Here is a 22,730-nt window from a genome sequence, read left to right as displayed (position 1 = left end):
GAAGCTTGTGGTATGTGACTTGTCCTGTGCGATCACGTCCACACTAAACTGCTTGCTGCCTATATATAACCAATATGTTTCTCAATGTAACTTTTAAACACAGTATTTAGGGGAATTAATCAAAGGCCAGAAGCATTTGAATAGTTATGGAAGATGAGACCTGTAAGCCTGGAAGAGTGCCAACCACAGTGAACTGTCAGGTTTATGAGGGAATCACAAGCTTAAACATATAAATTCGAAGCAACTAAGTAAAAAAGGAGTTTCTCTTGTTGGTATGTTGTTTTAGGTATGTGATTAATCACATATTTAAAACAAATTGGAGAGGATTCCAGATACTCTTGATATGCATGACTTCTTAATTATACAAAATACAGCAAGGCTACCTTAGGAAATTCGGTATTACTACCAAGGGCCTTTGCATGAGAAGGTGAATTAAAATGAGAACTATATTTGTAACAATCAGGTAACTGGCAGGCAAGTTAGAATATTTTTCTTAGTTTTTTTCTTTACCTTCATACCTTAACAAGAATGCCACTTACTTACAAAACACTCACTAATTTATTTTTAGTGATATGGGAAGCACAGCCTGCAAATCAATACATCCAGGGTCCAGATCCCGTCTACTCCATACTTGTATTGCCCTGTGGCTACATTTCTCAAAGGATGCAAAAGATGGGAATGGGAACCATCCTCACTGAGGTCACCCTGTATGCTCCTGCAGGTAAACAATGAGCTCTGCTGTGAGGTTTTCATTCCTAGCTATGCTCTGGTGGCCTTCATCTTAGAGAACAGGTCACTCGGGATGCTGAGCTAATTTAAATCCATAGGTGATCCAAAAAAAACCCCGACCACCTCTAGAAATCCACAAACCCAAAATGTAACCACACAAAACACGACTATAAGTAACCCAGGCAGAGACGCTAAAACAGGGTCACGAAAAGAAAGCCTGACCTTCAAGAAGGCAGCAGCTTTCAAGGAGACTCACCTATACTGCATCCACACAGGACCGTGGCTGAGATTCCTTGTTGCCTCCCCAGTGCTTTCTACACTGGAAGTTTCTTCCTCCTGGACAAGCCTCCGCAAATCCTGGTCTCCACAGACTATGCTATGGTCGACCTGACGAAGAATGGCCAGAGCAAGTCAGTGACCCCCCAACACAGAAGACTCGTCCTTTGCCGAGGCTCGTGTACCCATGACCAGGCAACAGTGAAAGGTCACTGGAACCCCAGTAGCTGCTGGTGCCTCAAGCAAACTCAGTGGGAAGGACTCATGCCTGGATCCAGAAAGTCAGGCTGCGACTCCTAAAAGAAATAAATGGTGGCAAGGCCAGGAGAGTGGCATGCACTGGGATTGCAAAGGAATGAGAAAAAAGTGTGTGAGAAACAAACACAGGGTCCAACTCACAGGGATTTTGTCCACAGGACCTCCTCTAGAGGTATTCTGCTTCAGCTCCATGCAAAGAAAGACCTTCAGGATGCCTGATGGGCTGCTCCTGGGGGATCCGGATTGGGATCCCACAGGGTAGCCAGGAATGGTAGTAGAACGAAGAGAGAAGGGAAGGGCCTCCCAGAAGCACAAAAAAATTCCCTGGGTCTCAAAGTGTAGTATCCGCACCCCGCTAAGCAGCAGGTGCCCAAGAGGGAACATCCCCTGCACCCAGCAAAACCCAGTCCCTTTGGCGAGCTCCCGGAACCTGTGGGCACCAGAACATTGAGTGCTTCAAAGCACGTTCCCAAGAAGAAGAGAAACCGAATGACCCTCAAGAATGACAGAAAGTGCAGGTGGGGCGCAACACCGCCTTTCTGACGGGACAAGGCCAGCCACATAGCCATTCGAATAAACACAAAGACCAAGAAAGCTGCCCTGTCCGAGACAGCTATGAAAGCCCAAAGCTCCATGATCATGGAACCCATCCAATCTACCAGAAACAGCTGTGGAGGGCAAAACAGACAGAAAATGGATCCCCACAAAGATTCTCCCTGCTGGGCAGGGAATTGTTCTCTGTGGAAGACACTGAGCAAAACCAAGAAGCCGCTAGACGTCTGAGAAAAAAAGACAGACCAACAAACAGGGAGGACAGAGCACAGGCCAGAGTCCAGGCCTAATAAAGTAGCATGCCACCGCCATGAGCAACCCGGGAGGAGTGCCAAACACTTCACGTGGCCAGAAACACCAGAAAGGACAGATATGCTTGCCACATCCTGTTCCCAGCTCCGGGTCTATCCCTGGGTCGAGTTTTGGCTGGATTTCTATCTGAGGGCCAAGGCCAGAGAAGTGAGAACCATGCCTCTAAGGTTGGTGGGCATACCTCCTGCAGGTGGTTGATGAGCTATGGTGAGGCGTTTGTCCTTGACTGCGGTGTGATCACATTGGTCCTGTAACAGAGGCCGCTCATAATGAAAAGTGACTGAAACCCCTGCCGGTCCGACACAGCTCCTTACCCATGTTGCTAAAGTAACCATCAAACCCAATTCAAACGAATGAGAAGAAGCCTGAGAAGCCCGACAAGTGGCCAAAGGACCCCGGCTGAAAAAGAAACATGTTGAACCCCCAACAGAACAAAGGCCGACATGACAGAAACAAGCCTCCATCACAGGAAACATGTGCGTCCCGAAATGCATCCTCCCGCAAAAACGCATAAAGAGCTTGAGCCAGCCGGCAAAAAAGGAAAGAGAGAAAAATCAGAAAAAAAGAAACACACACACACACACACACGAACTCACACACACACACACACAAAATCCACCTGGCTGCCCATACAGCTGCAGCAAGGTTCTGCTCTCCTCAACGACAACCTTGGGGTGAGAGAGCAGCCCACAGGCACATAGACAGATATGTCCCGGAGATGACAACGAGATGACGTCTGGGGAGAATGATCTGTACCTTGTCGACGCAGGCCTGAGGCTGGGATTCCTCGCTGCCTCCCTGGTGCTTTCTGTGCCTGAGGTTTCTTCCTCCTGGTCGAGACTCCGCAAATCCTGGCCTCCGCAGACTATGCTGTGGACGTCCCGGCGAGTTGTGGCCTGAGTCCCGTCGGTGACCCACCGCCACAGGGGGTTCCTCCTTTGCCAAGTCTCAGGAACCCATCACCAGGCAACGGTGGAAGGTCACTGGGACCCGAGGTGGCACTGGTGCCTGGGGCGGATGCACTGAAGAAAAACAAAAACCGCACCTGGCTGCAGGAAGTGAGGCTGCGACCCCGTGAATAAATAGCGGCGGAAGCCAGGAAAGTGGCAAGTGCCATGTTTGGAGAGGGGCGAAAAAGGGATGTGTGAGACATGAAGCTAGGGTCCAACCCAAGAGACTTTGGCCTACAGGACCTTCTCCAGACGTCTTTTTCTTCAGCTCCAGGTAGAGGAGGAGCTTTACGGGTCCTCTTCGGGGATCTACTGTGGGATCCCACCAGGTAAGCAGGAATGGAATTACAATAGAGAGAGGCGGGAAGGGCCTCCCTGGGGCACACAAAGATCCCATGGGCCACAAGGCATGGTGTCACCCACCCTGCAGTCCGGCAGGTGCCCATGACGCAACCTCCCCTGCACCCAGCGAAACCCAGTCCCTTTGGCTGGCTCCCGGAATCTGTAGCAACCAGAATATTCACTGCTTCAAGGTACTTTCCCTAGGAGCAGAGGAACCGGATGGCCCTCAAGAATAACAAAGGAAGTGCAGGTGGGACACAACACCGCCTTTTTGACAGGGCCAAGGACAGCCACATACCCATCCGGAGAAACACAGAGACCAAGAAAGCTGCCTTGTCCCAGACAGGTGTGAAAGCCCAGAGCTCCACGATCCTGGCACCCATCCAATCGACCACAAACAGCTTTGGAGGGCAACACAGACAGGAAATGGATCCCCACAAAGATTCTCCCTGCTAGATGGAGAAGTGTTCTTTGTGGAAGACACTGAGCAAGACCAAGAAGTTTCTAGACGTCTCAAAAACAGGACAGACAGAGAAACAAGGAGGACAGAGCACAGGCCACAGTCCAGGCCAAATACAGCAGCATGCCACCACCACGGGAAAACCAAGAATTTTTTTTTCACTCCAAAGAGGAGTGCCAAACGCTTCACGTGGCCAGAAAGGCCAGCGTCGGAGTCACAGAGATGCTTGCCCCATCCCGTTCCCGGCGTCCGTGTCCATCCCCATGTCGAGCTGTGGCTAGATTTCTATCTGAGAACCAAGGCCAGAGAAGTGAGGACCATCCCTCTGAGGTCGGTGGGCGTCCCTCCTTCAGGTGGTCGATGAGCTGTGGTGACCCTGTTGTCCTTGACTGGGGTGTGATCACCTTGGTCCTGTAACAGAGGCCGCTCAGGATGGGAAGTGACCGAAACCCCTGCTAGTCCGACTCAGCTCCTGACCTACGTGGCCCAGGCTTCCATCAACCCCAACTCAAACTGGCGAGAAAAAGACTGACAAGCCTGACAAGTGGCCACAGGACCCAGGCTCAGGCACAAACATGTGAAACTCTCATCAGAACTAAGGCCGACGTGCCAGAAATCGCCCTCTGTCGCACGGGGCTTGTGCATCCCAACACGCACCCTCCCGCAGAGACGCATAGAGAGCGCGAGCTAGCCGGCAGGAAAGGAGAGCGCGAAAAATCAAAGAAGGAGAAACACACACACACACACACACACACACACACACACACACACACACCCCTGGCTGCCTGTAAAGCTGTAGCAGGGTTCTGCTCTCCTCAACAACATTGGGGTGAGAGAGCAGCCCACGGGCACATAGGCAGATGTGTCCCGGAGATGACCAGGGAATGACATCTGGGGAGAACGATCTCTACCTTGTTGACGCAGGCCTGAGGCTGGGATTCCTCGCCGCCTCCCCGGTGCTTTCTGTGCCTGAGGTTTCTTCCTCCTGGTCGAGACTCTGCAAATCCTGGCCTCCGCAGACTACGCAGTGGACGTCCCGGCGAGTTGTGGCCCGAGCCCGGTCGGAGACCCACTGCCAAAGGGGGCTCCTCCTTTGCCAACTCTCAGGAACCCATCACCAGGCAACGGTGACAGGGCACTGGGACCCGAGGTGGCACTGGTGCCTGGGGCAGGTGCACCTGGCTGTAGGAAGTGAGGCTGTGACCCCTTGAATAAATAGCGGTGGAAGCCAGAAAGTGGCAAGTGCCAGGTTTGGAGAGGCGCGAAAGAGGTGTGTGTGAGAGATGAAGCAAGGGTCCAACCCAAGGGACTATTGTCCACACGACCTTCTCCATAAGTCTTCTGCTTCAGCTCCAGGTCCCGAAGGAGCTTCAAAGAGCCCGATGGGCTCTTTGGGGTCCTCTTCAGGGATCCACTGTGGGATCCCACCAGGTAAGCAGGAATGGGATTATAATGTAGAGAGGCGGGAAGGGCCTCCCTGGCGAACACACAGATCCCATGGGCCACAAGGCGTGGTGTCCCCAACCCCGCCAACCGGCGGGTGCCCATGACGCAACCTCCCCTGAGCCCAGCAGAACCCAGTCCTTTTGGATGGCTCCTCGAATCTGTGGCGACCAGAACTTTCAGTGCTTGAAGGCACTTTCCCTAGGAGCAAAGGAACCGGGTGGCCCTCAACAATGAGTGACAAAGTGCAGGAGGGAGGCAACACCGCCTTTTTGACAGGGCCAAGTTCAGCCACATAGCCATCCGGAGAAACACAGAGACCGAGAAAGCTGCCCTGTCCCGGACAGGGGTGAAAGCCCAGAGCTCCACGATCATGGAACCCATCCATCCAGTCTACCAGAAACAGCTGTGGAGGGCAAGAAGGAGAGAAAATGGATCCCCACAAAGATTCTCCCTGCTGGGCAGGGAAGTATTCTTTGTGGAAGACACTGAGCAAGACGAAGAAGACTCTAGACATCTCAGAAACAGGACAGACAGAGAAACAGGGAGGACAGAGCACAGGCCAGAGTCCAGGCCAAATACAGTAGCATGCCACCGCCAAGGGCAACCCGGGAGGAGTGCCAAACGCTTCACGTGGCCAGAAAGGCCAGCGTCGGAGTCACAGACATGCTTGCCACATCCCGTTCCCGGCATCCGGGTCCATCCCCGCATCGAGTTGTGGCTAGATTTCTATCTGAGGGCCAAGGCCAGAGAAGTCAGAACCATCCCTCCGAGGCTGGTGGGCATACCTCCTGCAGGTGGTCGACGAGTTGTGGTGAGGCTTTTGTCCTTGACTGGGGTGTGATCGCTTTGGTCCTGTAACAGAGGCCGCCCAGGATGGGAAGTGACTGAAACCCCTGTGGGTCCCACGCATCGCCCCACCCACGTTGCTCAGGTTTCCATCAACCCCAATTCAAACTGGCCAGAAAGAGCCTGAGAAGCCTGACAAGTGGCCACAGGACCAAGGCTCAGGCAGAAACATGTTGAACTCTCACCAGAACAAAGGCCGACGTGACAGAAGCCGCCCTCCATCACACGGAACATGTCCATCCCAACATGCATACTCCCGCAGAGACGCATAGAGAGCACGAGCCAGCCGGTAGGAAAGGAGACAGAGAAAAATCAGAGAAAGAGAAACACACACACACACACACGCACACGCACACACAATCCACCTGGCTGCCCATACAGCTGCAGCAGGGTTCTGCTCTCCTCAACGACAACCTTGGGGTGAGAGAGCAGCCCACAGGCACATAGACAGATATGTCCCGGAGATGACAACGGGATGACCTCTGGGGAGAATGACCTGTACCTTGTCGACGCAGGCCTGAGGCTGGGATTCCTCGCCGCCTCCCTGGTGCTTTCTGTGCCTGAGGTTTCTTCCTCCTGGTCGAGACTCCGCAAATCCTGGCCTCCGCAGACTATGCTGTGGACGTCCCGGCGAGTTGTGGCCTGAGTCCCGTCGGTGACCCACCGCCACAGGGGGTTCCTCCTTTGCCAAGTCTCAGGAACCCATCACCAGGCAACGGTGGAAGGTCACTGGGACCCGAGGTGGCACTGGTGCCTGGGGCGGATGCACTGAAGAAAAACAAAAACCGCACCTGGCTGCAGGAAGTGAGGCTGCGACCCCGTGAATAAATAGCGGCGGAAGCCAGGAAAGTGGCAAGTGCCACGTTTGGAGAGGGGCGAAAAAGGGATGTGTGAGACATGAAGCTAGGGTCCAACCCAAGAGACTTTGGCCTACAGGACCTTCTCCAGACGTCTTTTTCTTCAGCTCCAGGTAGAGGAGCTTCACGGGTCCTCTTCGGGGATCTACTGTGGGATCCCACCAGGTAAGCAGGAATGGGATTACAATAGAGAGAGGCGGGAAGGGCCTCCCTGGGGCACACAAAGATCCCATGGGCCACAAGGCATGGTGTCACCCACCCCGCGGTCTGGCAGGTGCCCATGACGCAGCCTCCCCTGCACCCAGCGAAACCCAGTCCCTTTGGCTGGCTCCCGGAATCTGTGGCAACCAGAATATTCACTGCTTCAAGGTACTTTCCCTAGGAGCAGAGGAACCGGATGGCCCTCAAGAATAACAAAGGAAGTGCAGGTGGGACACAACACCGCCTTTTTGACAGGGCCAAGGACAGCCACATACCCATCCGGAGAAACACAGAGACCAAGAAAGCTGCCTTGTCCCAGACAGGTGTGAAAGCCCAGAGCTCCACGATCCTGGCACCCATCCAATCGACCACAAACAGCTTTGGAGGGCAAAACAGACAGGAAATGGATCCCCACAAAGATTCTCCTTGCTAGATGGAGAAGTGTTCTTTGTGGAAGACACTGAGCAAGACCAAGAAGTTTCTAGACGTCTCAAAAACAGGAGAGAGAGAGAAACAAGGAGGACAGAGCACAGGCCACAGTCCAGGCCAAATACAGCAGCATGCCACCACCACGGGAAAACCAAGAGGAGTGCCAAACGCTTCACGTGGCCAGAAAGGCCAGCGTCGGAGTCACAGAGATGCTTGCCCCATCCCGTTCCCGGCGTCCGTGTCCATCCCCGTGTCGAGCTGTGGCTAGATTTCTATCTGAGAACCAAGGCCAGAGAAGTGAGGACCATCCCTCTGAGGTCGGTGGGCGTCCCTCCTTCAGGTGGTCGATGAGCTGTGGTGACGCTGTTGTCCTGGACTGGGGTGTGATCACCTTGGTCGTGTAACAGAGGCCGCTCAGGATGGAAAGTGACCGAAACCCCTGCTAGTCCGACTCAGCTCCTGACCTACGTGGCCCAGGCTTCCATCAACCCCACAACTCAAACTGGCGAGAAAAAGACTGACAAGCCTAAGTGGCTACAGGACCCAGACTCGGGCAGACACGTCGAAAGATTCTTACCAGCAGATAAGCCGACATGTCAGAAACCACCCTCGGTCACATCAGGTAAGTGCGTCCCAAGACACATGTCCCCATAGATCCATAGAGAAAAAGAGAGTGGGAAAGAGGGAGAAATCCCACAAAGGGAGACACACAGACACACACGCAGACACAAATACATGTACACACACATAGTAACACCCACCCCAGGCAGCCCCTGAAGCTGCAGATTTCTGGTCTGCTTGACGACGACCCTCGGGTGAGAGAACAGCCCTCAGGCACTCAGGCAGATGTGTCCTCGAGATGAGAAGGGCAGGACATTTGGGGAGAGTGACCTGTACCCCATGAATGCAGGCCTGAGGCTGTGTTGTCACGCTGCCTCCCCAGCTTTCTGCGTCTGAGGTTTCTTCCTCCTGGTCGAGCCTCTGCAAATCCTGGCTCTGCAGATTATGCTGTGGATGTCCAGATGAGGAGTGGCCCGAGCCCTGTCCGTGACGCACCACCACAGGGGGCTCCTCCTTTGCCAAGTCTCAGAAACCCACCACCGGGCAACAGTGAAAGGTCACCAGATCCCTAGGAGCCACTGCTGCCTCGTACATGGGCATTGGGAAGGCTGACTCGGGCTTGGCTCTGGGAGTCAGGCTGTGAACCCTTTAAGCAATGGTGGTGGCAGTGGCGGTGAGGCAAGTGCCAAGCAGTGGGTTTGGAGAGGTGTAGGAAAGAGGTATGGAGAGGGGTGGGAGACAAAGCCAGGGTCCAACCCATAGGCCTTTTGTCCTCAGGACCTCCTTCAGGGGTCTTCTGCTTCGGCTCCTGGAGGAGGAGCTTCAGGGCACCCGAGGGGCTCTTCAGACTCCTCTTTGGGGATCGGATTTTGGATCCCATGGGGTTAGCTATTATGGGATTACAATGGAGAGAGTCAGGAAGGGTCTCGATGGGGAATAGAAAGATCCCATCAGCCTCAAGGTGTGGTGTGGCCTAAAAATTCACTGACCCTTACACCTACTGCCTCCCTCCTCCCTGAGTGAGGCAGTGGCCTCCCGGTATCTCGAAAGACCAGAGATTTTAGAGATGGACAGAGCCAGAGAGCGAAATAAGAGGAAGAGGAAGAGATACAGACAGACAGACAGACAGACAGACAGACACACACACACACACACACTCACTCACTCACTCACACACAGCCCTGGCACAGTAACAGCCACCCCCAGGCAGGTTCTGAAGCTGCTAGGTTCTGCTCTCCACGATTACCACACTTGAGTTAGAGAGCAGCCCATAGGCACAAAGGCAAATGTGTTCTCAAGATAACAGGGGCATAACATTTGGGGAGACACACCTGTATCCCATCGGCACAGGTCTGAAGCTGGGAATCCGCACTGCTTCTTACATGCTCCACCTGTGGTTTCTCCCTCCTGGTGGATCCTCCACAAATCCTGGCTTCCGGAGACTATACTCTTGATGTCCTGGCAAGGAGTGGCTTGAGCCCAACCCTGATAGACTGCCACAGAGGCCTCCTCCTTTGCCAAGTCTCAGGTACCATCTCCGGGCAATAATGGCTGTCACTATGACCCAAAAGCAGCTGGTGCCTCGCACACACTAACTAGCGAGGCTGACTTGCACCTCCCTCCAGGAATTCAGGCTGTGATCTTTTTAAAAAATGGCAGCAGCGGCTATGACGGCTGCGGTGGTGGCAGCAAAATAACAGGTTTGGATAGTCCTGGGAAAGTGGTGTGAGCGAGGCCTACGGTCGGATCCACAGGAATTCTGTCCTCATGACCTTCTTAAGCGGTCTTCTGCTCCAGATCCCAGCAGAGGAGGAGCTTCAGGGCACCCGATTGGCTCTCCAGACTCCTCTTTGGATTCCATTTTGGTTCTGTTTACCAAGTAAGCAGAAATGGAATTACAATGTACAGATGTTGGAAGGGCCTCGCTGGGGCACAGAAAGATCCCAGGACCCTCAAGTTGTTGTGTCGGCTAAAAATTCACTGACCCCTGAGTCCACTGCCTCCCTCCTTCCTGGGCAAAGCAGTGGCCTGCCTGGGTGTTCAAAGCCCAGGGACTCCTGCATTCCGACACTGAGTTCCAAGGCATGGGCAAAGAGACGGAGGCGTGTCCGAGGTGGAGGCAATGTAATCACACATGGCACTGGAGTCCCACAAGAGCAAACTGAGTGAGTTGTGTGCGTCCAAGGCCCTATGGGCCATGCCAAGACTAACAGTGAGGTCCAGGCAGGCGCCCAGGAGGGCACTGCAGACCTTTTCCACAATGCCAAGGAAAAGCAAAACATACCTGAAAACCTACATGAAAGAGCCTGTGCCACAGTCCAAGCCACATTCAGGGATGCCTGCCAGAAGAGCCGAGAGGTTTCTCTAAAGTACAGCTCACCAAGCCCCGTAACCATCCGGCAGGTACCCCTGACTCAACCTTTCCTGCACCCCAGCAAAACCTGGTTTCTTTTGCTCACTCACTGGCATCATGACAACCAAAGGATTCAGTACTTGGGGGCACTTTTCCAGGAGCAGAGGAACCAAATAACCCTCAAGAATGAGAGAGGATGTGCAGTTGGGATGCAACACCGCCTTTTTGAGATGACAAATGCCAGCCACGGTCACCTCCTGCTCTCCCTATACCAACCACACAGCCATCCATTGGGACATGGAGAACAAAAAAGCTTCCCGGTTTCAAATATGTATGGAAGCCTGGAGCTCCACGATCACCACACCTGCCCAATCATCCAGAAAGAGGTTTGGAAGGGGAATCAGACATGAAACTGCCGAGAGCAGCTCCATCATGGAGAACCTGATCCAGACGGCGCTGAAGGAATTAAGAAACAAACACAAGAACAGAACAGCCTTCCCAACTGAGAGCCTCAAGGGGATTAAACAGCCTTCCAAGCTGAGAGCCTGTATTAATTCTCTTTGAACAGGTGGTTATCAACAAGCAGCTGTTGATTATCAACAGCTGTGTTTCCTCAGAGACCCAGGATAAACTAGGCAGGCAGCTGCTGCCTGCTTACCACTGATCAAAGACAAACTAGAACTCGTTCTCCACGAGGCAGCACTCGGGGGGGCAGCATCACACATCCCGTGCTGAAAAACCTAATTTAACCGGTGTGTGATATACATATGCCACTTACTACTTTAGAATGCCCCAAGCAGTTTTTCACTTGGGAGCTGGCTCAATTTTCCTTTTGGCCATTCTCAGCAATCAATATAATCTATCACACACATTAGGACTTGTCCCAGCAGACATGGATCCCCACGAAGTTTCTCCCTGCTGGAATGGGAAGTGCTCTTTGTTGAAGACATTGAGCCAGACCAAGAAGCCTCTAAGCATCTCAGAAACAGGGCAGAGAAAAAGAGAGGAAAGAAAATAGGCCAGAGTCCCGGTGCCATGGGCATCCAGGGAGGAGTGCCAAACGATCGACTTGGCCAGAAAGGCCAGCATTGGAGTGACAGAGATGCTTGCCACATCCCGTTCCCGGCGTCCTTGTACATTCCTGTGTCAAGCTATGGCTACATTCCTCAAGGAGGGCAAAGCAAAGAAGTGAGAACCATCTTCTTGGAGGTCGGGGGGCACCCCTCCTCCAACTGGACAATGAGCTGTGTCCTTGGCTGGGGTGTGATCACCTTGGTATTAACGAAGAGGCCGCTCAGGATGGGGAGGTCACTGAAACCCCTGCGGGTCCATCACAATGACCCTACCCAAGACTTCAGAAACCTGAACTGGAACGGTCAAGTAAAAACACTGACAAGCGGCCACACGACCCAGGCAGAGATACCACGGGAGGCTCACCAAAAGAAAGGCCGAGGTGCAAGAAACCGCCATCTGGCGCACAGGGCACATGGGTCTTAACACACAAACGCGCGCGCGCGCGCACACACACACAGATGCATAGAGAGGTTAAGAAAACAGAGAAATAAGAGAAAGACATACATGTGCACCCACAAAAAAAAAAAAACACACACACAGACACCAGCAGCACAGTAACACCTATCCCCAAGCAGACCCCGAAGCTACGGGGTTCTGCTCTCCACTACTACGACCCTCAGGTGAGAGAACAGTCCATGGGCACACAGGCAGACGTGTACTGCAGATGACAAGGGCACGACATTTGGGGAGACTCACCCGTTCCCAGTGAGCTCAGGCCTGAGGTTGGGATTCCACGCTGCTTCCCTGGTGCTCCGCCTGAGATTTCTTCCTCCTGGTCCACCCTCTGCGAATCCTGGGCTCTAGAAACTATCCTGTGCACTTCCTGTTGAGGAGCGGCCTGAGCCCCGGGCCGCATTGCCATAGAGGGCTCTTCCTTTGCCAAGACTCAGGAATCCATCCCGGAGCAACCGCGGCCATCACCGTTAACCCAGCAGGGCTCGCGCCTCACGCCTGCGCAGTAGCGAGGCCGGCTCGCACCTCGCTCTGGGAAGTCAGGCTACGAACACTTTAAAAAATGGCGGCAGGCTAGGCCGGGTGCAGGGCTCGAGCCTGTAATCCCAGCACTTTGGGACGCCGAGGCAGGCAGATCAATAGGTCAGGAAATCGAGACCATCCTGGCCAACATGGTGAAACCCCATATCTATTAAATATACAAAAAATTAGTTGGGTGTGGTGGCCCACGCCTGTAGTCCCACCTGCTCGGGAGGCTGAGGCCGGAGAATTGCTTGAACCCACGATGCAGAGATTGCCGTGAGCCTAGATCGTGCTACTGCACTACAGCCTGAGCGACAGAGCAACACTCTATCTCAAAAAAAAAAAAAAGCCGCAACGGTGGCAGTGAAAGCCCCGGGTTTGGGGAGGCCTAGGAAAGGGGCAACCCTGAGACCCAGGGTCAGACCCAGAGGACTCCTGTCCTCAGGACCTCTTTGAGCGGTCTTCTTCGGCTCCCGGTGGAGAAGGAGCTTCAGGGCGCTGGATTCCAGCAAGTAAACAAGAATGGGATTACAATGTAGGGAAGCGCCTTGTGTGGTGGCTCACACCTGTAATCCCAGCACTTTGGGAGGCCGAGGAGGGCGGATTGTCTGAGGTCAGGAGTTCAAGACCAGCCTGACCAACATGAAGAAACCCCGTCTCTACTAAAAATACAAAATTAGCAGGGCATGGTGGCATGCCTGTAATCCCAACTACTCGCGAGGCTGAGGCAGGAGAATCACTTGAACCTGGGAGGTGGAGGTTGCAGTGAGCTGATCGCGCCATTACACTCCAGCCTGGGCTACAAGAGTGAAACTGTCTCAAAAAAAAAAAAAAAAAAAGGGCGGGGGCGGGAAGGGCCTTGCTGGGGCACAGAAGGTCCCATGGACCTCAAGGAGTGGGGTCGGCTGAAAATTCACTGATAAGCCCTCTGCCTCCCTCCTCCCTGTGCGAAGCAGTGGCATGCCCGGGTCTCTAAAGCCCAGGGACTCCAGAGACAGAGAGAGAGGAGAGAAAAAGGAGAGAGGAATAAGAAAAAGAAGGACATACACACACGAGAGAGAGAGAGAGAGAGAGAGAGAGAGAGAGAGAGAGAGAGAGAGAGAGAGGCAGCAGTGACACAGTAGCACCTATCCCCAGGCAGCCCCTGAAGCTGCCGGTTCTGCTCTCTGCGACAAGGACCCTCGTGTGAGAGGGCAGCACATTGGCACACAGGCAGACCTGTCTTCGAAATCACAGGGCCCGAGTTTTTAGGCGACTCACCTGCACACCGTTTTCGCCGGCCTGAGGATAGGACCCTGCGCTGCCATCCCACCCTCCTCCTGAAGTTTCTGCCTCCTGCTCGACCCTCCCCGAATCCTGGCCTCCTGAGACCATCCTGTCGACATTCTGGCGAGGACTGGCCTTAGCTCCGAGTCCAACACGCTGCCACAGAGAGCTCCCAGGCAACGAGAGCGGTAGCGATAACGGTCTCTGTGACGCGAGCAGTGGCTCGCGATTCGCGCGTGCGCATTGTCAAGGCTGCGCGTGCTCCGCTTCGCGCACGCGCATTGTCAAGGCTGACCGTGTTCTGCTTTTGTTCAGGTGTAGCCCCTGTAAAAAATTCCTGGGGCTGTGTGTTCCAATGCGACACACCAATGCTCGTGTGTGTCTTCCGACGGATGTGTTTCGTTCGCTGGAGGGCGGTTTCATGCATGTCTCCCTGTTTCTGGTGAGCACCTTTCTCGGTCTCTGCCCGGGTCGTGGGGCCGGTCCCGTGACTGGAACCGGCAATCATTTTCCTGGCGGTTCCACTTTTGGTTTGTGAACACCTTAGTGAGGTTTGGCGCTGTGTCGAACTGCAGGCGTTCAAATCACCTACCCATTCTGGATTATCTAAAATCCTCCACCCAGGAGCACAGGATCCGGATGTCTCCCAAGAATTACAGACCGGGCGTGGTGGCTCACGCCTATAATCCCAGCACTTTGAGAGGCCGAGGCGGGTGGATCACAAGGTCAAGAGATCGAGACCATCCTGGTCAACATGGTGAAACCCCGTCTCTACTAAAAATACAAAAATTAGCTGGGCGTCATGGCAAGCGTCTGTAGTCCCAGCTATTCGGGAGGCTGAGGCAGGAGAATTGCTTGAACCCAGCAGGTGGAGGTTGCAGTGAGCCGAGATCACGCCATTGCACTCCAGCCTGGGTAACAACAGCGAAACTCCGCCTCAAAAAAAAAAAAAAAAAAAAAAAAAAATTACAGAGAAAGTGCAGATTATTGCAAAGCACATGATAGCTAACACTGGATAGATGAGATGAGCATCGGTTTGTTAATTACCCATACTTACAGCCCAGGGAAGGAGAGCCCAGCACACCATGCAGGGTAGAGTGTGTTGAACTCAGGAGCAGAGTAATCAGTGCGGGTTTTTCCAGGATGCTTTGTAGTAGCAAGAGTATGGGAGGTAACCCCTGTTTCCTGAAGGACGGTGTGACTTGCTTGTTTGAATAATTCTGCAGGCTGGCAGGAACCTGACTCCCGCTACTATGCAGTAAGCAGCTACTGTGCCTGGCCTTGAAAAGAGTGGTTCGGCTAGGGCACCTTATTCAAAGGAGTACAATAGGGCAGAAAATTTGCAGTAAATCCGTTAAGCACTCCTTGTTTTCGCCCAATGTCAGGGCACATATAATATTGAGCCTTAATCTGGGGCCTTATGCCACACTTGACCCTTTGATGTCTTGACATCTCTTGGTGGTACTGATACTTCTAGAGTGTAGAAGTGTTACTGGGTGGACGATATTGACTGCAAGTTTTCCAGGCTTCTGGCTTGTTGAAGAAAGAAGTCAACGAAGCACACAAAGCAACAAAAGAATGAAGCCGGGCCGGGCGCGGTGGCTCACGCCTGTAATCCCAGCACTTTGGGAGGCCGAGTCGGGTGGATCACGAGGTCAAGAGATCGAGACCATCCTGGTCAACATAGTGAAACCCCGTCTCTACTAAAAATACAAAAAATTAGCTGGGCACGGGTGGCGCGTGCCTGTAATCCCAGCTACTCAGGAGGCTGAGGCAGGAGAATTGCCTGAACCCAGGAGGCGGAGGTTGCGGTGAGCCGAGATCGCGCCATTGCACTCCAGCCTGGGTAACAAGAGCGAAACTCCGTCTCAAAAAAAAAAAAAAAAAAAAAAGAATGAAGCCACAAAAGAAGAAAGAAGGCACGAAAGCGCTGATTTATTGAAGCCAAAGTCCACTCTACAGAGCGGGAGTGGGCTAGAGTAAGCAGTTAAAGAGCCCAGATTACAGTGTTTTTTAGGGTTTTTATTAAGCTAAAAGAATTTGGTAACAGGTAAAGGGTAAATGTGCCCTTTGGAGGCCTCCAAGTGGTTACACCCTATGAAGGATAGGCCTGTGGCCACTCGGAGGCTGGAGACTTCTGTCTTGTTATCACAGGAGTGAGGATGTGGCCTGTGTGCTGCTTAACCTGGCCTACAACTTGCTGCACCTGCTGTTCTTTTCCTTCCACTTTAACCCTTGGTTATGCTAATTTTCTATTCTCCTCCCTCACAAGTGCCTCCCTTGGAAGCCAGGCAGGCTCTTACCAGGACGGCAAGGACCACAGTTGCTCTCATGGCTATGATTCCTGGTTGGAAACCTGTACAGAGCCTTTGGCTCCATTGCATATGGGATAGCCAAGAGAACAGATATGTGGTTTCCAGATTATGAGTTGTCTTTGAATATTTGTCTAACCTTATGTGTTACCATCAGTTTTTCTTAGATGCTGTTGTTCTTTCCCAGCATTATTATTATTATTTCGAGACAGAGTCTCACTGTGTTGCCCAGGCTGGAGTGCAATGCCACGATATCAGCTCACTGCAACCTCCACCTCTAGGGTTCAAGCCCTTCTCCCGCCTCAGCCTCCGGAGTAGCTGGGATTATAGGCATGTGTCACCACACCAGACTAATTTTTGTGTTTGTGGTAGAGACAAGGTTTCGCCATGTTGGCGAGGCTAGTCTCAAACTCCCAACCTCATGATGAAACCCTGTCTGTACAAAATATACAAAAACATTAGCTGGGCATGGTGAATCACTTGAACCCCGAGGGAACAGAGGTTGCAATGAGCCAAGATCGTGCTTCTGCATTTCATCCTGGGCAACAGAGCAAGACTGTGACTCAAAAAAAAAATTTTTTTTTAATAAAATAAAATATGTGGGTATAGGCCAGGTGCAGTGGCTCACATCTGTAGTCCCAGCACTTTGAGAGGCTGACATAGGATGACTCAAGACCAGCCTGGACAACACAGTAAGACCTCACCTCTAAAGAAAAAAAAAAGTGTGTGTGTGTGTGTGTGTGTGTGTGCGCGCGCGCGTGTGTGTATAATAGGACATGAACAAATGTGGGTGTATTAGTCATTCACCAGTTACTGATGCTGTATAATACACCATTCCAAACTTAGTAGTATAAGACAACCATTTTACTATGCTCACTGATTCTGTGGGTCAGGAAATCAAACAGCTCACAGAAGAGACAGTTTGCCTCTACTCCAGATGTCTGTGGCCTCACCCAGGAGGATTCAAAGGCTGGGAGTGGCCTGATGCCTGAGGGCTGCAATCCTATGAAGACTGCTTTGTACACATGTCTGGCACCTGGAGTGGGAGGACTCAGAGACTCGGACTAGTAGCCTCTCCATGTGACTTGGCTTCCTGGTGGCATGGTGGCTCAGGGCACTTGGAGCTTCTTACATGATGGCTTAAGACTTCAAAGACTGGAGTCTCAGCTAATGAGGGGAAGGTCGCAGTGCTGACTGAGCCTTGGGAGTCACAAAGCATTGGTTACAAACAATAAACCAATCCAGATTCAAGGGCAGAGGAGTTAGACTCCACCTACCTCTAAAAGTGGGAATGGCAAGATTATAGAAGAACATTTGAGACAAGCCTTTTTTTGCAACCATCTTTGAAAAATACAATCTGCCACAATCACCTTTGGAAACTAGGAAACCAATTCATGATTCTGAAACTAATCATTCTAAAAACTACTGAATATGAATGAAGAGAATCAAGCATTTTCTTCCCTTTCCTAAACATATTATCCCTCCGAGTAATCAGATCACTGATGTGGGGGGAGTTCATTTTTATAAAATGATTCCAGTCATAATGGCCAAAAGAGAGACAAAATAAGAAGGCAGTAATTTTGCAACTCCTAACAACATAATGATCATCAGTGAATGCATGACATTATGCAAAAGGCAGCAACTATACAATGGGTAAATCACATGGATTACACTTTAGCCCACTATCAAATCTGATCACAAAAACAGTGACAAGCAGACCTTGCCAAAATAATTGACCTTGATTTTGATCAAGCCTCTAGAGCTGAGTTTCTCAACTCTGACACATATTTACACTTTGGACCAGATAATTCTTTGTTTGGGGTGGGAGGAAGCTGTCCTGTACATTATAGGATGTTTAGCAGCACCCTGCCTCTAGCCAATAGGTGCCAGAAATAGCATCCTTCCAGTTTCGACGACCAAAATGATCTCCAAACATTGCCAAATATCTTCTAGAGGAAAAACAAAAACAAAAAACACAACTTGTTGAGAATCACCACTCTAGTTAATGACCAGATATTTTAGAGAATATAGAGAATCTAATACGTCGGTCAGTACCATAGCAGTGTACTCAAACGCAGTATGTGGAAACTCTAGATGATCCAGTGTTTGATTTCTCCAAAAAATAAATATCAAGAAAAAAGAAAAGTCAATAGACTAAAAGATATATAAGAGCGAGCTGGGAGCAGTGGCTCGCCCCTGTAATCCCAGCACTTAGGGAGGCCAAGGCGGGCAGATCACCTGAGGTCAGCAGTTGGAGACCAGCCTGGCTAACAAGGTGAAATGCTGTCTCTACTAAAAATATAAAAAATAGCCGAGTGTGGATACACACCTGCAGTCCCAGCTACATGGGAGTCTGAGGCAAGAGACTTGCTCTAACCTGGAAGTTAGAGGCTGCAGTGAAGCAAGATCGAGCCACTGCACTCCAGCCTGGGTGACAGAGCAAGTCTCTGTCTCAAAACAAAATAAAAAGGACAAACAAAAAAAATTAGTGATGGCGTGTTCCTGTAATCCTAGCTGCTTTGGAGGCTGAGGCAAAATAATTGCTTGAACCCAGGAGGTGGAGGTTGCAGTGAGCCAAAATCATTCCATTGCACTCTAAGCTGGGCGACAGAACAAGACTCTGTCTCAAAAAAAAAAAAAAAGAGAGAGAGATAAAAGCTTTATGCTCTAACCTCGACATGTAGATCTTATTTAAACTCTGAATTGAACAAATCAACTGCAACTGATTATGTGATTTTTAAGAAATTGTTCATTTTCTTTTTCTCTTTTTTTTTTTTTTAAAGACAGGATCTTGCTCTGTCACCCAGGCTGGAGTGCAGTGGGGCAATCATGGCTCACTGCAGACTCAAATTCCCAGGCTCAGGTAATCCTCTCACCTCCCAGGTAGCTGGGACTACAGGTGTGCACCACCATGCCCAGCTAATTTTTTGTATATTTTTTGTAGAGATGGGGTTTTGCCATGTTACCTAGGCTGGTCTTGAACTCTTGGACTCAAGTGATCCTCCTGTTTTGCCCCACTGAAGTGCTGGGATTACAGGCATGAGCCACGCACCTGGCCGGGAATTGTTCATTTTCTTAAAGTGACGGTATGAAAACTGTCTTTTAAGAAAAGGTCTTAAAAGAACTTATATTTCATACTGAAATATTTATAAATGAAATGTCTGGAATTTTCTTTAAAATAATCGAATAGAAATAAAGATGAAGCAAAACTGGCTATGTGTTAATTGTTAAAGCTCGGTTCACTGTACTAGCTTTTCTACGTATAAACTCTTGAAAGTATCCATATTAAAGAGCTGGAATTAAAAAAATAATTACCTCCTTCCAAGTATTACTCAAATCAGTAAGCACTAATTTGGAAGGACGTCCATAAGGTCTTCCTTGGAAACACAAGCTAAGGCCGGGCGCGGTGGCTCATGCTTATAATCACAGCACTTTGGGAGGCCAAGGCAGGCAGATCACAAGGTCAGGAGTTGTAAACCAGTCTGGCCAACACAGTGAAACCCCATCTCTACTAAAAATAAAAATAAATAAATAAATTAGCTGGGTGTAGTGGCAGGTGCCTGTGATCCCAGCTACTTGGGAGGCCAAGGCAGGAGAATCACTTGAACCTGGGAGGCGGAGGTTGCAGTGAGCTGAGATTGTCCCACTGCACTCCAACCTGGGCAACAGAGCAAGACACTGTTTCACCAAAAAAAAAATTAATAAATAACAAATAATTCTAGTACAGCCAAAAGGGAACAGAAGTCACTCAATATATATGTGTGTGCATCTCTGAGCAAGGAGAGAGGTAAAGGAAACTTACCAGACTTTTAAAATGGATAAACATGGGGAGTTGGGAATATAAAATAACAGGAAATATACATATATTGGTCTCTGCCCCAGCTCCTGGTTTAGAGCTCCTTAAAACTGTTGGGGAGTAGGAGGATCATTTGTTCTAATATCTGGTCTTTGCCCTAGTTCCGGACACAGCTCTCAAATCCCTTGGGATTTCCTGGCTGATAGCAGCATCTTATCTTCCAATGAGGTGACTTGGTAGGCTCGTGGATGGCCTCAGGATGTGATATGAGGGTTGGAACCTTCAGCTCCACCCCTTCACCTCCAGGCAGGGGATGGCAGGTAAAGGTTGAGTTGACTGCCAATGACCAATGATGTAATCAGTAATGCCTATGAAGTGAAGCCTCCATGAAAACCCAAAAGGACTGTGTTCAGAGAGCTTCTAGACTGCTGAACACGTGGAGTTTACCAGAGGATGATGTGCTGGGGAGAGAGCATTGAAGCCCAGTGCGACTTCCCACATACGTTGCCCTAGGTACCTTTTCATCCATAACCTTTGTAATACCCTTTTTATTATTTTATTTTTTGACATGCAGTCTCTCTCTATTGTCCAGGCTGGAGTTCAGTAGCATGATCTGGGCTCACCACAGCCTTGACCTCCTGGGCTCAAACAATCCTCCCACCTTAGCCTCCCCAAGTACTAGGACTACAGGTGTGCACTACCACACCCAGCTAAGTTTTGTATTTTAGTAAAGACAAGGTTTTTCTGCGTTGCCAAGGCTGATGTCCAACTCGTAGGCTCAAGCAATCTGCCTACCTCAACCTCCAAAAACGCTGGGATTACAGATGGGCTCTACCACACCTGGCTGTAATATCCTTTATGCTATATGAACTAATGTACTAAGGTTTTCCTGAGATCTGTGAGCCATCCTAGAAAATTAATCAGACCTGAGGAGAGGATGTGGAAACCTCAAATTTATAGCTGGTCAGAAGTACAGGTCATCACCTGGCTCTTGAGATGGAAATCGGAAGTGGAAGGATCTTGTGGGACTGATCCCTTAGTCGGTGGGATCTGATGCTATCTCCAGGTAGGTGGTGTCAGGACTGAATTGAACTGTAGGACCCCAGTTGGTGTCTGCTGGGGAACTGCGTGGTGTATGGAGAAAAAAACCCACATCTGGTGTCAGAAATGTTCTTTATTGAGTGTTCAGTGGTGTGAGAGTAGAATAGACCTCATCTAGGGAGAGAATTTTCTTTATCTTTGCAAAATGTCACTCTTTGCCCTCATTATTCAAATGAAGAAAAAACCCTTCAGCAAATGCTGCTTTAATTTGGCATCTGTCCATCCCATGAAAGTTGTTAACGTCGCCCACACCGCACTTGCCTGGACACACAGGTGTCTCTTAAGACCCTGCCGTGATTGTCCTGCCGGGGGAGGCGGAGGTTGCTGGCTCGCTCGCTCGCTCGCTGACTTGCCAGGGCGTTCTGTGTCGGTCGGCGGCAGGTCGGTCGCGAGAGCAGACTGTGTGCCGGGGGTGGGGGGGCGAGGCTATGTCGCGGTGGCAGCCCAGATGGGCCGTCAGGGCCGGGAGTAACGGGACGTCGCCGCGGAGCTTCTTCCCCCTTATATAGTGCAGCCCGAGCCAGCGGAGGCCGCGGCGCCGCCCTCCCATCCTGAGGAGCCCACGCTGCGCAGAGCCCGCCCCCGCCTGCGCACCGGCACCGACGCCAAGTGACCTAGCCAAGCCATGTCTGGCCTGGCGCGGACCAATCTAACCCAGCCAGGCAGGCAGCACTAGCCCCCCAGGAGCACAGAGCTCCCTCCCCAAGGACATGAAGCTGTTGGAGAACTCGAGCTTTGAGGCCATCAACTCACAGCTGACCGTGGAGACTGGAGATGCCCACATCGTCGGCAGGATTGAGAGCTACTCATGTAAGATGGCATAGATGACAAACACACGTTCCAGCAGTTCTGCCAGGAGGGCCGGCCCCACATGCTGGAGGCACTCTCTCCACCCCAGACCTCAGGCCTCAGCCCCAGCAGACTCAGCAAAAGCCAAGGTGGAGAAGACGAGGGTTCCCTCGGTGACAAGTGCAGCCGCAAGACCCTCTTCTACCTGATTGCCACACTCGATGAGTCCTTCAGGCCTGACTATGACTTCGGCACAGCCCGCAGCCATGAATTCAGCCGGGAGCCCAGCCTTACCTGGGTGGTGAATGCAGTCAGCTGCAGTCTGTTCTCAGCTGTGCCGGAGGACTTCAAGGCCCTGAAACCACAGCTGTGGAACACGGTGGACGAGGAGATCTGCCTGGCTGAATGTGACATCTACAGCGATAACCCGGACTTGCACTCAGCCCCCTTCGGGGAGGATGGTAGCCTCTGGTCCTTCAACTACTTCTTCTACAACTAGCGGCTCAAGCAAATTGTCTTCTTTAGCTGCCGCTCCATCAGTGGCTCGACCTACACATCCTCAGAGGCAGGCAATGAGCTGAACATGGAGCTGGGGGAGGAGGAGGTGGAGGAAGAAAGCAGAAGTGGAGGCAGTGGGGGTGGGGCCGAGGAGACCAGCACCATGGAGGAGGACAGGGTCTCAGTGTTCTGTATGTGATGAGGAGGAGCAGAGGCCCCAGCTTCTTCCAGCTTCAACCAATGCCTGGACCTGTCTGCCTGAGTGGTCCCTAGGGCCTCCCCAGCTGCTGGCCAGACCCTGGCACTGCCACAGTCCTGGCACTGCCCAAGGCCACACCTGCCTAGCC

General features: G+C 51.5%; 1 protein-coding gene and 1 pseudogene across 1 annotated transcript in view; one reads left to right on the top strand and one right to left on the bottom strand.

The window, feature by feature from the left end:
• The window catches only part of ZNF850 (zinc finger protein 850), a 67,529-nt gene extending 54,953 nt beyond the window's left edge, over window positions 1-12,576 (bottom strand). Inside the window, exons 1-2 of the mRNA XM_035286763.3 lie at window positions 12,343-12,576; window positions 986-1,116 (exon numbers count right to left, since the gene is read on the bottom strand). The gene's annotated coding sequence lies outside the window, so the exon portion shown is untranslated. The remainder of the gene's footprint in view (window positions 1-985; window positions 1,117-12,342) is intronic.
• A 9,104-nt stretch (window positions 12,577-21,680) lies between these two features.
• Window positions 21,681-22,730, top strand: LOC103789910 (repressor of RNA polymerase III transcription MAF1 homolog pseudogene; annotated as a pseudogene).

This window comes from Callithrix jacchus, chromosome 22, assembly GCF_049354715.1.
Source record: "Callithrix jacchus isolate 240 chromosome 22, calJac240_pri, whole genome shotgun sequence".
NCBI lineage: Eukaryota > Metazoa > Chordata > Mammalia > Primates > Cebidae > Callithrix > Callithrix jacchus.
The sequence above is the reverse complement of the archived record's forward strand: the minus strand, read 5'-3'. Positions and strand labels throughout refer to the sequence as shown.